We start from the raw sequence: 13723 nt of genomic DNA on the forward strand, positions 1-13723 counted from the left end.
GGAATCACCATTTGGAGGAGAGCCACATATGCACCAGGAACACTATTGGTAGATTAGGCAAATAATGTCCATTGTTTTAAGACACTGAAATTTGGGAATGTGCCTGTTACAGCAACTAGCATTGCTCTTAATAATACAGACATCATTAGGGTCAGAAAGATATGCCAATAATATTTCTACATTTTTCTACTGATGTTCTTCCTCCTTGTCTGGACTTCAGCTTCTAGCCCTTGATGGAATACTGAAGCCCGCTGAGACAACAGTGCTTGGAGTTTAATTGAAAGGCATGACTACTTTCCAATAGTCCTTTTAATTAAGATGTTAAAAGGAAACTTTATTAAACTGTGATTAAATATATAAAATTAAGATGTAATGCATTTTAAATATATTAGTTCAAATTATAAAATATTAAATTAAGATTTAATATATTAAATTAAACACAGATTAAACTAGATTGAAAAAATACTTTTAAAAATCTCAAATACACCAGAGGAATTATTAACCATTTTATTTAAAACTAAAATTCTATCAAGTTCCAGAGCAATAAAATGAGACTACTGAAGGGAACCTAGCACATTGGGTATACAGCAGTTGTTCCACTAGGTAAATGAGATTATTAAAGGACCGAAGTGGAAATTTTGTTCTGGTTTAAACAGTGTGAGAATAAGAGCAATATGTAGCAACATGTTGAATCCACCAGATCCTAGGAGATCCCAGTGGCAGTGCCAACACTGATGGTAAGCACATGGCTCATCTATTTAGAGCTGTTATCTTTTCCCACGCCCAAAATAAAAGCTTCTTGAAAGTGATTTTGTTGTTTGCACTTATATATTTTCATGAGACAGTCTGGCTCTCTACAGATATTGACCCTTGGGTCTAGTGAGAGACTTTTCACAGGGAAAAAAAAATAGAAAGAACAAAATATCTTCAACCAAAAAAGTGTCAACTGAAAAAAAAAAAAAGAAGAAATGACTTAAGATCCCATTTTTCATGTTTAATCCTGAAGATAAATGAATGCAAACGTATCTTTGCATTGAACTTAATAAGTGCCAGTACAAAACCCTTCAAATAAATGTTGCCTCATACAATTTTTATAATGGTCCTCTAAGAAGAGTGCTATTTTTCCAATTATACAGATGTGGAAATTACTTACCAGGGATGATAAGACATTTTCCAGGGATGAAACAGCTAGAAAGCAATGTAACCAGACTCAAGATTTTATCTGTCATACTCCAAATCCCATGCTCTTTCTATTACTGCAACTCTGTGTGTGTGTGTGTGTCTATGCTGGATGACAACAGTGATCTCTATTTACGGCTAAATTATTGTACATCTATGAAGCAAATCAGTCAGTTTCCCAGATGACAAGTCACTATGCATAATCATAAGGAATTAAGTGAAAGTACAGATGATAATAATAATAAATAATTATAGCAGCTACTATTAATTAAGCACTTAATGATGTGAGACACAATGATAAATACTTTGCTTGCAATAGCTCGTTTGATTATCTGAACAACTTGTGAAATAAGCACTATCACTCCCTCCATTTTATAGGTCAGAAGCCTGAGGCTTAGCTTAAGAAACATCCCCAAGGCCACAGAGGTTTTAAGTCACAAGGCTGGATTCAAACTCAGAGTTGCCTGAACCTCCCTCCACCCAGTAAAGCAATCTCCATCGACTCTCCATTGGGATATTTAGAGGGACTGAGTTGAGAGGACTGTGGACCACCTTGGTTTCTACTCTAAGCCACCTCAGGTGGCTCTTTCCCAAGTCTTAGAACCTATAAGCAACAATAGGCTGATGCCCATTGGGGGTCATTATAAGGCTGACATGAAGTTTTTGTCTTAATATCGAAATAAGCAATGAAAACATTTCTGGGTGACGTTACAAGTACAAGACAGGTGAATTAAGTCTGTTTTTATTTAATATCTTTTTTTTTTTGGCAGTGCCTCGTGACTTGTGGGTCTCAGTTCCCCAACCAGGGATCGAACCTGGGCCCAAGTCAGTGAAAGTGCCGAGTCCTAACCACTGGACCTCCAGGGAACCACAATTTAATATCTCTACTTACTTCCTTTCACTCTTCAACCCATTGTAATCTGACTTCAGTCTTTTCCACTCCACCAAAGCTTACCAATGACAACTAATTATTAAATTCCAGTGGCCTCGTTTTAGATCTCATTGCTTTTGGCTATATTGAACAAGTCAACCACCCTATACTCCTCAATATTCTTTCTTGACTTGACTTCTAAAACATTCCTTTTTCTGGGTTCCTTCCTACCTCTCAAATTGTTCCATTTAACTTTTTTCATCTTTTTCATTTCCATCTCAACCTGGCTGCTAAATTTCAATTCTTCTGCATTTGGTTATCGCCCTGTGCTGTTCCACCTCCTACCATGGGTGTCATCTGTAATACTAAAGACACCATTTTTTTTCCTCTGGTGTGTCTTATTTCAGTCAAAAGTGTAACCTTCTAGACACTGTTTTTTTGTGAGAGCTCATCCACACTCATGCTTCCAAATCTATATCCAGATAATATATCTATCCTAACAGCCAGAGCCAGATTTCTAACTCTGTATATCTCAGTATATCTGGATATCTATAACAAGATATCAAATACAATGTGCTGCAAACTGAACTTATGCTAACTATGTGGTAGTTAAGAACATGCCTTCTAGAGCGTGATTCTTCCACTTACTAGTTGTGACATTGGGCAAGTTATTTAATGACCCATGTTTCATATTCTTACTGAGTAAAGTAGAGATGATTATATTACCTTCCCCATAGTGTGACATGACTAATCCTAGTCCAGCCAGGTCTTTTTTCTTTAGTTTTTCTGAATCTGCTGAATCCCAGCCATGTCCCATGACATCATGCTTCTGAAAGTTCACTATGCTGGATCAGAATTGAGAGACTCATTGCCAAAATTTCACCATGTCTATCTGCACATTATCAAATATTGATCTTAGGTATGAAGGTCTATCAGTTGAATTTTTCTGGCACCATTAAGTACTTTTCCTAATTTGTTACTCAATATATCCATAAAATGTTAAAATTTAAGGAAGTTTAATGTTTTGGTGCATGTGCAACAAAATGTCTGCTGTAGCTGCCTGTTACCTGAGAAGAGCTTCGCTCTGTGCTGTAATGCACCTGTGAAAGAATATAACCTCTAGATTATGAAGAACATTCTTCCTATTTTCCTGAAGAAGACCAAGTTTAAACAAGTTCAAAGTGCTACACACACACAAACACACACAGACTTTCCTCTAGTCAGGGTAAGTCAGTGAGTGAGTCATTGAGTTTATGCTACTTTACGGGACTAACAAAGTTGCTACCCACCCAAATGTGTAATTGAACCATTTCATGCTTAATAAAGTGAACCTATATTTGCACTGATCATTCACTGCACTTACACTACTTCTTTTCTCATTTGATACTTCCCTGTTCATACTTCAAAATCCTTTCCAATATCTCATTTTAATAGTGTCTCTCCTGATCCACTCTGCACAATTATAGCAATTTATATATAATAATAATAATAATAATAATAATATATTCCATAATAACATCAAGTCCTGTGTGCCTAGTGAGGACCAAATCCTTATGACAAGCTTGTTAAGTAGGATCTTTGTTTTACAGATGAGGAAATAGGCATTCAGTGAAACTGAGTAACTTGTGCAAAGCATACAGTTACATGCACAGAACTAAAATTTAAACCCAGTCTCTCTCCCATTAGCTCACACATCCTCTTTCACTGCCATTCTTCCCACACGTTCTAATAAGTATTTCTCTCCTTGTCTATTTCACTTTATATTATGTAACCCCAATACCAGGCATCATTTTTTAAATTTCCATTTTTCCCACACAGTATCTATTATATAAAAAGAGTTTTAAAAATATTTATTGAATGAATGAGTCAACGAAATAGTAATCAAATGTCGCATTTGTATTGAGCGTATTTTGACAGTAAAGAATTAATGCCAAGAAAATGTGCTCTCAATTTCTAGTAGCTTACACTCTTCCAATTTAGTAGCAATATGGACCAGTGTAAAGTCACAGGAATAGATATTGGTACATTCAAATTTGTAATTCTGACTTTGCTAATACCAGGGTTGAAAAAGTCATGCAATTTCCTGCTGCATGACTTCATGGCTTCTCGAAAGTCAAAAGGTTACACTATGTAATCAAAAAGCCAAGTTCCCACTCTAACAATCTATAATGCCCTCTAGAAAGTCACTCTTTGATTACAATACACAGTTCATATGTGTAAATCACTGGCATTTAGCAAAAAGTGGCTTAAAGGCTTAAACAGATTCCACTACAGGAAGCACAGGTTTATGAATCTGTTAAAATTTTTGAATGATTATGAGTAGCAGAAGGGATGATCTAGGCATTTTACTTCTGTTATTTTATTTCATCTTGAACCCTGAGCTTCAATATCCTCTCCTTATAATGGAGATTATGTGAAGATGTAAAAAAGTCCTGAGCAGGAATGGAAACATAGTAGGTGCTAGGAAAATGTCATTTTCTTTTCCTTTTCTGCCTCTAACCATTTCTCTTCCCACCTACAAACCTTTAATGTCTTTCTTGTTCATCTAGTCCATTACACACAGAACTGATCTTCAAAACACATTTACATTTAATAGAGCACCAGAAGTGATCAATCAAAACAGGTCTCTGCTTCATTATCAGGGTTATCTAACCATCTGCAGAACCTAGACAGGTGTGTTCTGGTAGATTATTAAGGCTGGTCCAGATTATTTGATTCTCACAGTCAGAAGTGCAGCAACCTGCATTATTCAATGCTATTCACTGCTAGAAAATATGAAAACAAGTGGAAAAAAAGAACCCTCAGAATCAGTAGTTTGATTCTACTGTAGTAAAATAAGAAATGTTAGCATCTACAAATTAAGATTGAGATGTAATTTCGTGAAATGAAATAGCTGTTAATGGTTCCCAATAACTTTAAGTATAGATTATCCAAATTTTGACTAACATCTCCAAGATTTGAAGTAAGACTTAACTTCTTAAGATTTTTTTTTTTTTTTTAGCTACAACATTGTCAAGTAGGTTCTTAAACAGTGTAGATTATAATCCTCTTGATTGGTTGGAGATCGTATGTATGTGGCTCCTTAGATTTTAGTGTCATCCCACAAGATATTGTTTCAAAATATTTAGACCAATTTGTCCAGGATATTTTTGTCCTGCTACTCCATCCAATAATGTAAAAACTAAGAGTATAGTTAAAGAACTCATCCAAAGACCATTTCTGATTATAACTCGAAGATATTTCACATTTCTTGAGTAAAGAAATGATAGGGAAAATTAGTCACTAGTTGATCATAACCTGGCAGAAAATTGCTAAGTATACCAAAACTATATAAGAACAGAGAAAAAAATCTTATTAATGAAATATCACAAAATATCATGGTTCATTAGTCCTAACTTCTTCATGCATACTGAACTGAAGGTTTTTACATAAATGTTTCCTTTTATGCACACTTTTTTTTTTTTTTTTTTGCGTTACCCAGGCCTCTCACTGTTGTGACCTCTCCTATTGCGGAGCACAGGCTCCGGACGCGCAGGCTCAGCGGCCATGGCTCACGGGCCCAGCCGCTCCGCGGCATGTGGGATCTTCCCGGACCGGGGCACAAATCCGTGTCCCCTGCATCGAGAGCCGGACTCTCAACCACTGCACCACCAGGGAAGCCCAATGCGCACATTTTTTAAAAAAATACCAAAAATCTTAATCAACAAATTCACTAAATACAATTAGCAACTATTGAAAAAGTAATTTTAAAATATATAAACTCCTTACTTGAAGATTACAATGTACAGAATATATAAATTCAACCAAATTAATTACTATGTAACAATTTTAAGCTTTAATTTTAATTCTTGAATTTACTGAACTCAAGAAAGTATTTAGCAACCTGTTTATGTGTTATGTATGTTGTAATTAAAGCTGTAAACGTATTCATAAGCACATTTATAAAAATTATAATGGCATGTGTTTAGCATTTTTCATTTTGTTAATCTTAAAGTTGCAAAAAGTAAAGAACTCTTGAAAGTGCAGTGTCTTTATATCTTAATTTTATCTTTCATTTCCTTGTTGTACTTAAGTAAGGATTTTTTTGGTTAAGTGATATCAAGATTTTCTTATTGCACAAGCTCCCATATGGGTGAGACCTTCTTAACTCCCTAAGTTTAGCTGTCATACACTTACTTAAACTATTAGCTTTCTGATGTTGACATTAAAATTAAGTAAACAGTGGAATTTGTGTGTGAAAATATCCAGGTCTGGTCACACCAGCATCATTTTCTTAATTTGCTCAAAAACAATAAGAGGAAAATAATTTATTAGATTCCCTTATTTTGTATGTCTCTTTCTAATATTCTGTGTGTCTAAGTCATCTGAAATGAAATCAAATAAACAGTAAGTATTCTTCTAGCTACAACATCAAAATTAATTATTGATTTTTATAAATTATTTTGAAATCAACTCCAACAACATTATTCTCATTTTAACATATGTTTGAGAACTAAAACATACTGGGAATAATAATATTTCCTTTGAGGATCTTTCTGCATCTAATTTTTTAAATTAATTGTTAGTGGAGTATAGTTCTTTTACAATGCTGTGTTAGTTTCTCCTGTACAGCAAAGTGAATCAGTTATACATATAAATATACCCACACTTTTTTAGATTTCCTTTCCATTTAGGTCACCACAGAGCACTGAATAGGTTCTTGTTAGTTACCTGTTTTATATATAGTAGTGTATATGTGTCAATCCCAATCTCTCAGTTCTTCCCACCCTCCTCTTTCCCCCTTGACTCTGCATCTACTTTTCATAATGATTTTCTCATATATATCTCTAGAGACCATCCTGCATATAAAGATTACAATTATAAGCGTTTGCTTATAAATATTATATTTTAAAGACTTAAGTCATGCCTATATCTCTTCTTAGGCCATTTAAATATACTTATTCTTGTATATTGATATCACACTTTATAGGTTGATCACTTAACTAGAATATTTTTGTTTAAAACAGCACAAAATCACATATTCAGAACTTGGGCCTGAGTTACTATATCTCAATGTACAATTTAACTAGTAGAATTCAAACTTTTCATTTTATTTTAATGGGAAAGCTGTTTTGTGGTCTATAGTACAGCATTTGCTTAGCAACAGAACCTGCTTCCATTTCATTTTATAATGCCTGATCTAGCTTAAACATTATATATGTATTGCAACTTCAGAAGTATATCAGATAATGTAGATCATTAAATTTTTTCCTTTGTATTATATTCAGATGAAAATCATTCTACCGTGTGAACACAAGAACCGGAGTCTTAAGGGAAAATTGAGAAGTTTTTAGGAAAAGAGCCTCACAAATTCAGGTTTGGCTCAGAAGGTAACTGAGGCTAGACCAAATAATGAGTTACCAAAAATCAGATATCAATGATCTGAAAAAGTAATGTTTACCAAGAAATCCCAGGGGACAGGCTGTATTAGTAGGTGCTCAACATTTGTCTGTTGAATAAAGGGGCAAATAAATACTCAGGGTCAAAGCAGGTAAAGTTTGATTTATAGAGGGTACCTGTCCCTACTCTCTCTTCATACCCTCACTATTGGAAGGACGTAGTACCCAGAGGTGGATAAATGTAGCAAAGAGAGAAGTCACAGACTCACAAAGCTCCTAACTGTTCAAAGGCAGGGGTGCTAAAAATTACCAGAGATTTGTATGTGCACGTTCAGTACCTAAAACTGATATTTTTATAAAGGCAAAAGAAAGTTGTTCAAAAATTCTCCACTGAATACCATGCTACAAAAATGAAAATGATTGTGGAAGTCTGATAGAAAATCGTGGGTGGCAGGATAAACGTTGCCAACTGTTATCTCGCCTCTGGGAAGTTTGATATTTACCATGAGACCAAAAAAAAAAAATGTGTAGACATCTTACATAACTTTGCACAACCAGATCAAGGCAGCCAGAAACAGAATTAAAATGAAGAATAATTACATTTTCAAATAAATAACAATTTTCTTTACAGTTGGGAATTTGCTGTGGAGTTGAATGCTGAATAAGACAATATGTTAGAAAGTGAGTTTGCAGGAAGGTGAAAACCAAAAGAAAAGGATATATTTATAAGTGTATAAATTTAGAGCACAAAATCTAGGCAAACATGAAAAAAATGTACTGGCTGAGTCTTTTTTTCAGTTCAAAACTTCACACTTACTATGAAAGGAACAAAGTGAGTGTTTTGATTTAAGCTAAGAAATAAAGTCACATAAGAATAGTTATCAAACACTGAAACAACACTACGCAGGAATCTGAGTCACGAAGTGAAGAAGAGGAATGTATTCAGCTGAAACTTTAGGGGGAACTGAGGTTATAGAAAATAATTATACAAATTGGAGTCTATCAAGAATACTAAGGCTGGAAAAGAAGTCATGTGGAGTTCATCACGTGGAGTTTGGAGAAAATATATACAGAGCCTACGTGTGGGATCACGGAGTGAAACACACATGTATAAGTGGTTAGGAAAAGCCAACATTCTGTGTACTTCCATATGAGGAAGTGACGCTGCAGTCAATTATATTTTGACTCAGAAGCTAAAAGATAGGCAATAATAGTCCCAATCACTATTCAGTAACTAAAGAGTCATCTAATAGTGACTGCCCCTAATAAAATAAAACTTTATTTCTTAGCTTAAATAATCAAAATGCTCACTTTGTTCCTTTCATAATGTGTGAAGTTTTGAACTGAAAAAAGACAGCCAGTACATTTTTTTCATGTTTGCACAGATTTTGCACACCAAAATTATACATTTGCACCAAAGTTATATATTGACTCTCTTATAAAAGTCACCAGATATTTTTTTTGAGAGATCAAATTTTCTTACTAAATATCAAGTTCAGCCTCAAGCTGATTTCTCTTTGGATAAGCAGTCAGACCATATAAGGGGAAAAATAGAAGTATTAAAATAAAATGTTCTTAAAAGAACAGATTTCTTTTTCAATTTTGCATTTAGATACTTCATTAAAAATGAAATATAAAATAAGATTTATTTGTGTTTTTCAAATTTTCAACATATTCAGCAATTTTATGAAGACAAAAACTTTGTAATTTTTCTTCAGTTTACCAGAAGATGTTTTGATGTATGGGATTCACTTCTCATGTTCTCATTTTGAAATCAAATCTGTTAAGTCATTTTAGTATGACATAGGAAAAAAACCTAAGTGCTTTAGGGTCAGGCATCCTGAGCTTGCATTCTAGCTTTGCCAATCACAGATAAGCAATTTAACCTCTTTGACCTTTAGTTCCATTATCAAGAGTATTGAAATAATAGTATTTAACCCCATAGTATTACCTTGAGAATGAGCCAGCTTGTGGTAGTTGCTCCATTAATGCTGTCTGGTGTACTGAATCAACAAATTATCACTGGGCTATCTCCTGGGAACAAAACGTAAAAATACATAACTTCCTTGTCCTTGTGGGGCCCACTTTAGCAAAAAACATACAGACCAGTGGTTATAACACAGTGTAATAAATTCACTAACACAGCCTTTAGTCCTAAGCCCTTACCAAGTGCTTAGGTGGCCTGGATTCTACAGGCAAAGAAAATTGTAAAAACTGTCCCATCATAGAATATTCCACTTTTCCAACTTTCTTGTCTAAAGTACTGCAGTGATCACACTGGTAAAGAGATGGTAAAAGTCAAGCAAGCCAAAGCAAATCCCAGCTTCTTTGAAGGTATGAGGACATGGAAAATCTCCATTCCCAAGAAGCTGTGAGATAATGTATGATTTAAGTCCCAATCCTAAAGAAGCCAGCCTCATGCTGGGTTTCATGTGTAGAGTTTCATGTGTAATCCCTGTAACAAGGTGATAAGGCCTGTGTCACAGTTAGTCAGTAGCAGGCGATGGCAATTAATAGGATTGCACTAACCTGGAGATATGCCAAGCTGTCAAAAGAAGGATTAGAAAGTAAATGAAGTGAACAACCATGAACCAGCAAATAGGGCTTAATGGACAGTACAAGTCAGTGAGGCAAAGATGGGCCAATTTGCTCTCATTGATTTTCACTGCCCATTGAGCTGCATTCCTCTTTTGCTTTCTAATGCATTTATCTTCACCTAGGCAAGTTCTCTGGCTGTCATCCTGAGGACAATTCCATTGACCACAGCAACTCCATGAATGACTGGACTGGACTGAAGTACCATTTCACCTACAGAGCTCTCTTTTAGGCATCTTGATGTGATGCTCTAATGACCTGGAGAGGTCTTATACCCATGAAATCACTGAGGAGACTTATGAGAGGAATGGAAGTAAATACTGCAGAGTTTCATTTGACTTGTGTGTTCTACTTTATTTATAAATAATTCATCAAAGTAACTGAAAACACTCTAACCTGCCATTTTCCACTAGTTCTGAATCATCTCCAGTGGAAGTGCCAAATGACTTCTGCTATCCAGAATGCATAAACCTTGATGACTGTTTGTTGTTCACTAATTATCATAAGAGGAAAGCCATGAAGCTACTTAAACTCTGAAAATAGGAAATTGTAAGTGTCAGCTCACCTAGGATACTAAGCAGTGTTTCCACCTGAAATCATCCCTTCCTCTCCTCCTCTCCTCTATTCTTTCACGTCTTCTTGTCTCCTGGCCTTTTTTCCTCTTTATTTCTTTCTTTGGCTATATCTCTCCTCTCTCTTCTTCTTCCTGTCCACTAGATGCTCTCTTTTTTCTTAGTCTCCCTACTCCAAAAAATGAACTTACTGCCTAAAATATCAAAAGTCTATCAGAAAAATTCACATTTGTCCATTGGATTATCCAACAATCATGTTCCAGATAATTTCTCCATTGTCCTACCATTTACTCTCAATCTGAGAGTGAAGTGGCTCCTGAGATTTTGAAATTCCATCAGTTGTTTATGGAAAAAATCTCTCTGTCCACTTTCTGGTGAAACTGAATATCTTGCCATGAACCTGAGTCAAGTTTTTCTTTCTTCAAAAGAAACTCAGACAAGACAGAAAATATTTATCTGCCTTTATTGGAATGATCGTATTGTGTTAGGAAGTAACAAACAACGTGCACAGAGAATTCTGGCTATTTGCCTCAGAATGAACCTCACAATGAAAGAGCCCACGCTGGTATCTTCAGCAATTCAGAGTCCTTCATGGTTACAGAGCACAAGGACTGCAACTGGTCACCCATACACCGTGAAGAAGCCTCTGAGTTCTCCCGGGCTGCTCTGGGAGGTCAGACCCCACTTAGCTCAGGAGAACTAATGAGATTCCAACGTGACAAGGAATAGCTCCAGGTTTGAAAAATACATTTTTTCAAGCTAATTAACAGGTATTTTTTAAATGAGTCCAGTAATAATTTATTTCTCTGGTTGCCATTATAAACAATGCCTCATTTGATTATTTGGTAGTAGGACACATGTACCAAAAAATTATCAGGAATAGCTGGTGAGTCTACTAACTTGGCCATAAATATGTAATTCTTTTGTTTTTTGTTTGCTTGTTTGTTTGTTTTGTTCTAAACTATTAGCAAACTAAAAAAAAAAAAACAGAGGGAGAGAGGGATATGGGTAAGTCTTGGATGTCACAGGTATTATTGCCTTCTGTTATTGGTTCTCTCTTAACCTATGCGTTGCTTCCCAATGGACCATTTCCCCCTTTCCATCAACTAACTTTACATTCCTTAGATGCACCTTGGGAATTACACAACAGCTGCTATGGTGTTTTCCTGCGGCTGCTACTACAGCAAACGGTAGAGATACCGGGGGCATTTCAAACTCCACAGTGTTAACTGCAGCTGCTAAGCAGAAGGAAAAAAGTCGTCTTCTAAGCTACACAGTGCATGACACGTGCATTTGATGTTTCTTCATGTTTCCAAAGCAGCATGTGCAGCATATCACACTCAAACTGTCACCATCTGAAACACAGAACAGCACATAGGCAAAATGTTCCAGTAAGAGTCTAGTGCATGCTTGCATCCCACCTGGGGCCCCTGGAAATAACTAAACTTCCAAACACAGTGTAGCTTTGCTTTAACAGAATAGGAAGCTTCTGTTTTGAAATGAATTTAATTTTAGCTGTATTAATTTATTCTTATATGGCACTTTCTGAATATTTTATCTTTCCTGTGGACTACTCCTAATATTCTCTGAATTGATCTCCATTTCTCTATTTCTTTCTTATCTCCTACCTATTCTATCAGATTTCTTCCTAAAAATGCACATTTTTCCATACCACTCTTCTACTTCAAAAACCATCAATGGTTTTCTCGATGCCAAAAATAAAGTTCAAATGCCTTAGCTTGACATTTAAAGTTCTCTACCATCTGGTTTCAACTTGCCTATGGTTTTTGCCTGGTTCCCTGTACATCTATATATAATTCGGCTTCAAAGTGGTCTAATCACTGTTAGCTCATCACCCTATTTCCACAACCCCCAGTAAAAATCTCATGAGTTATTTGAATACAAATTTCTTTCTCCTTGCTTGAAATGACCTCCTCTTTCCTCTCTATCTGCCTTAATTCTTTCCAAATTCCACTTGCTCTGAAAGAATTCTTCCACATCCGCATAGCTCTTGAGGATAGTGGAGTCCACTGGGGAGAGTGTGCTTGAGCGGAAAACAGAGAAATCTAGGAAACTAGGATGAAGGACTGGGTTTTAGTTCCAGGCCCAAGACATAGCAATAACATGACCTCGAATGAGTCCCTAAACCCTCTGGTCCTCATTTTCTTCATTCATACAATGGGCTTACTAACTGCTTTCAATAACTCAGTTTCAAAATCCTATAAAAACATGTCTGAAAAAGTATTTTGGACATAATAAAGTCCTCTTTGACTATAACGTATGATGGCAATTATCTTCTAAACTACTAGCATTTCCTGGCTACTTATAATATGCCAGGCACTGTTCTTCCTAACCCATAACAACACCATGGTTGGTACTATTATTATTCATATTTTATAGATAATAAAGCAGAAAGGTTAAATGATTTGTCCAAGCTAAAACAATGGATAAGAAGAAGAACTGGGATTCAAACCAAGGTAACTGGACACGAGAGCCTGCTTTGATTACTACATTTTACTTCCTCTTATGCTACCATGTAATTAATTATTAACATGCATTAATTTTATGAACTCCTTGACACCAATTACCCCAGCTCCTCTTCCTCATATCTTCCATATGACCTTCACACTGACTGTTCCTTTTGCCTAGAATGTTCCTCACATTGTTCACTCCCTCATCTCTTTCAGATCTTTGCTCAAATCATACCTTCTTGATGGGGAATTCTCTGACCACCATATTTAAAATGATAACCCTCCAGCCTTCTCAATCTACCCCATTCACTTTACTTTCTCCATATCACTTATCATTTGGCATCTTACATGTTTTATGTATTGTATTGTATTGTATTGCTCCACTAGAATGTAAGCTCCACAAAGAGTTCTTGTCGAGAGCAGAGTCTGAAACATATTAGCTACCCAATAAATACTAATAATTAATTAATTATTTAGCATAATATGTGGTTGACCAAGTGACTTGGGAGTTTTTTAACTAAAAACTATTAAAATTTGTATTTGTTTATGTAGAATAAGAATGTAGGCAATGCCTAAAATTAGAGCATTATCTTTAAATGAATCCTTGGATGGTGTCATTTGCATTAAGAGGTTCAATTACTGCACTTTGAGTCGAAT

General features: G+C 35.5%; 1 protein-coding gene across 1 annotated transcript in view; it reads right to left on the reverse strand.

Annotated features, from left to right (window-relative positions):
• Nucleotides 1-13723, reverse strand: part of LOC309803858 (dual specificity protein kinase CLK4-like) — a gene marked incomplete at its 5' end in the record, with an annotated part of 214810 nt that overhangs the window by 57746 nt on the left and 143341 nt on the right. The gene's annotated exons all lie outside the window — the stretch shown is intronic.

This window comes from Mesoplodon mirus (assembly GCF_964341445.2).
Source record: "Mesoplodon mirus genome assembly, chromosome: 5".
Lineage (NCBI taxonomy): Eukaryota > Metazoa > Chordata > Mammalia > Artiodactyla > Ziphiidae > Mesoplodon > Mesoplodon mirus.